This window comes from Gossypium raimondii, chromosome 12 (genome assembly GCF_025698545.1).
Source record: "Gossypium raimondii isolate GPD5lz chromosome 12, ASM2569854v1, whole genome shotgun sequence".
NCBI classification, from domain to species: domain Eukaryota; kingdom Viridiplantae; phylum Streptophyta; class Magnoliopsida; order Malvales; family Malvaceae; genus Gossypium; species Gossypium raimondii.
Genome location: NC_068576.1, coordinates 45578121 through 45582011, shown reverse-complemented (window position 1 = coordinate 45582011; position 3891 = coordinate 45578121). Strand labels below are relative to the sequence as shown.

The 3891-nt window shown below is 38.6% G+C and overlaps 1 non-coding gene across 1 annotated transcript; it reads right to left on the bottom strand.

Moving 5' to 3' along the window:
- Positions 1-574: 574 nt before the first annotated feature.
- Positions 575-681, bottom strand: LOC128035741 (small nucleolar RNA R71). The gene has a single exon (XR_008192291.1). It is a non-coding gene; the product is annotated as a small nucleolar RNA R71 (small nucleolar RNA).
- Positions 682-3891: the final 3210 nt, after the last annotated feature.

Here is a 3891-nt window from a genome sequence, read left to right as displayed (position 1 = left end):
GTTTATGACTAGAAGAAACCCGTCGGGACCATTATTATTTGACAGTGATATTGAAAGTACAGCTCACAGAAATTGTAGAGAAGCAAGGCAAAGTTGACAGAGTATAGTAAACGAGGAAGAGGACGTTATTATTATTACTGCGGAGATGGGTGATAATCAGAATAATCAACTACCTCCTGCAGTTGCTGCAAATCCAGATTCTGTTCTTCGTACTATGTACGATTATGCTAAGCTCACTCTAATTGGGGATGAATCGAGTATTGTGAGACCCACTATTGCTGCAAATAATTTTGAACTAAAGTCGAACACTAATTAGATGATACAACAATTTGTTCAGTTCGATGGTTTGCAAGACGAAGATCCAAATACTCATTTGGCTAATTTTCTAGATGTCTGTGATACTTTCAAGATAAATGGCATTTCTGACGATGCCATTCACCTACGGTTATTCTCTTTCTCATTGAGGAACAAATCTAAATAGTGGTTGAATTCTTTACCACGGGTTTCTATCACTACATGAGATCAAATGACCGAGAAATTCCTACTGAAGTACTTCCCATCGGCTAAGGCAGTCAAGTTCAGGAATGATATCTCTTCCTTCGTTCAAATAGACTTAGAAACCTTATATGATGCATGGGAGAGATACAAGGATTTATTGAGAATGTGCCCTCACCATGGGTTACCTTTATGGCTACAGGTTCAGACCTTCTATAACAGTTTAAACCCCTCAACTAGGTAGTTGATCGATGCAGCAGCCGGTGGAACGCTTAACAATAAAACACTCGAAGTGGCTTATGAGTTTATAGAGGAGATGACACTGAATAATTATCAGTGACAAGTCATGAGGACAAAGCCGATGAAAGCAGCCAGTGTTTTTAACTTAGATGCGATCACCATGTTATCAAATCAGGTAGAACTTTTAAATAAGAAAATGGACGGTTTATATGTTTCTACGCAGGTACATTCGGTGATGCAATGCGATACGAATTGAGGAGGAATGAACAATCCAGAATGTCTACCCTACGGTCCTAGCACAGAGAACGAACAAATAAATTATATGGGTAATAATTCTAGGCCTCAAAATAACCCTTATAGTAATAACTATAATGCGGGTTGGAGGAACCATCCCAATTTCTCTTGGGGTGGTCAAGGAAATCAAATAGCACAACCCCCTTCAGGCTTCCAACAACAACCTTACCAGTAAGAGAAGAAGCCGAACCTTGAGGAGATGTTAACAAAGTTTATCTTGGTGTGAGAAACCCGTTTTCTAAATACTGAAACAACGGTTAAAAATCAACAAGCATCGATTCAAGGGCTCGAGAACCAAATAGGTCAGCTTGCTAAGCTAATTTTAGAAAGACTACAAAGTAGCTTGCCTAGCAATACCGAAACTAACCCAAGAGAGTAGCTTCATGCAATTACTATTCGAGATGAAGAAGGATTAGTTGAATTTGAATTAAAACCGAGGCAAGAAAGTGTGGTAAGTAACGGTAAGGTTGAGGTAAGCCAGAATGAGTAAAAACTGGTTGGTAAAGAATATAAACATCGAGTATCTTGGTAAATTTCTTAAACTTCTGAAAAAATTACATATTAACTTACCGTTTATTAAAGCTCTTTCACAGATGCCCAATTCTGTTAAATTTTTAAAGGAGCTTTTAGCGAACAAAAAGAAGTTAGATGATTCGTCGACTGTGGAGTTAAATGCAATTTGCTCAGCCATACTACAAAATAAACTACTCAACAAATTGAAAGATCTAGGGAGTTTTACTATTCCTTGTTTAATTGGTAGTTTGAATGTTAGTAATGCTTTGGCTAATTTAGGGGCTAGTATTAATGTCATGCCTTATAAAATGTTTAATCAATTAGGTCTTGGGAAACCCAAACAAACTAGGGTGAGTATTCAATTAGTAGATAGAACCATTAGATTTCCTAGGGGTATTATTGAAGACGTACTTGTAAAAATTGATAAATTCATATTCCCAGTTGATTTTTTTGTTTTAGATATGGATGAGGATAGTGATGGACCTTTGATTCTAGGTCGGCCCTTTTTAGCAACTGCTAGAACTGTTGTTGATGTTGGTACAGATGAATTAATACTTCGTGTAGGTGATGAAACGATTACTCTCTAAGCTCGTGATTCTGTTAAGACATCTAGTGATCAAGATGATTATACAAGTTCTGTTAATATGAGTAACCTTGTGGCTCAACCTTCTTTGCAAGAAATCCCTCAAAAAAATGTAATGGAGCCATGTTTCAGTCCATGTGATAGAAACAAAATGACTCATGAAAAACAAATGTCACAGATTGATGAACTAGACGAATGGAGAACACATGTCAAGGAGAAACCGAGAATACACAATACAAAGCCAAAGCGATGCCATGATGAGCATGTGGATGGAACAAACCAATTTAAGATTGGGGACAAGGTACTACTAGATAAAATAGATCCATGTATTACCACTTCAGAGCTTGATACAAATGGATCAAATCCCTTTACGGTACTGAATGTCTTCCTATAGATACAATCGAGGTAGCTCATTCTAAATGTGACACATTTAAGGTAAATAGTACTTAACTTAAACCTTATTTTGATAATAGAATTGATAACGAAGAAGAGGAGTTTCGACTCCGTGAACCACCATGATCGTGCGAATACGAGGTAAGTTGAGCTTAGACTTTAAATAAGCGCTTCTCGGGAGGCAACCCAAGTGTTAACACTGCTAATTTTGTTAATTTTATTTCATGTTATTTTTAAAATTAATTAATTTTTAAAAAAAAAAAGTGTTTTTGACCCACATGGATAAAGGGTTCGACAGTGAGTTATACGGCCTGATGATATGGCCGTGTGACCCACACGGCTTGGACACATGGGTGTGTCTTTGGCCGTGTGAATATTGGGACTTCATTTCTCAAAAATTCGCTGGAGACATGGCCTAAAATAGTCCACACGGCCTGGACACATGGGCGTGTCCTAGGCCGTGTGAAACTTGAAACAAATTTTTAAAAAAATTTTAAATCAAGTCAGAGAGTTACACGGGCAAGACACACGACTGTGTGTGAGACACGGTCAAGCCACATGGGCGTGTGGGCACTTACACGGACATGGGAGAAGCGAAGGAGCCCACATACAACACTTGGACATACGGGCGTGTCCGAGGTTGTGTGTAAATTGGGTTGGTAATTTTTATCGTACACGAGGGTGTGACAGGACCGTGTGGCCTAACATGGTCCTCACACGACCGTGTCACCCGTTTTAAATCCTTAATCCCTTTTTAATGTTTTTACTTCATCTTTTTCAAAATTCACTTTCCAAACCCTAGCCGCCGCTCCCTACAACCACCCTATTTCCAGCCACCACTCACTACCCCCGCATCCCTCTCTTCTTTCTCTTCCCTCGTTGAAACCCTCATCACACAACCTCTCCCATTTCCCCTCTCTTCCTTGCTTCGAGCCGCACACGCCACTTCGTTCTTCCCTTTCCCTTTCTTTCTCCCGTCGAACCACCCCCACGACCAACCACCACATCACCCTCCCTCTCCTCTCCCTCGACCTTCACTCAGCCTCGTCGGGCACCAGTCTTACACCCTAACCACCGTGCACACCCTTTACCCCGACTATTGCCCCTACCGCCTTCGGTCCTCCTTTTTTCCCATTGTTCTTTTATTATTATTTCTTTCCTTATTTATTTTTATTTTTTTAAGTATCATTTTTACTGATTATTTATTTATTCTTTTTATTTAGTTTCTTTAATTTTGATTTTATGTTAATTCTTAATTTAGTTCTGGACATTTTTACTATTTTATTTTATTTTTCTTGTTTTTCCTTATTGGCTTTAGTGTTATTCAGTTTATTATTTTTAGTCTTAGGTTTATTACTTTCATTTCACTATCA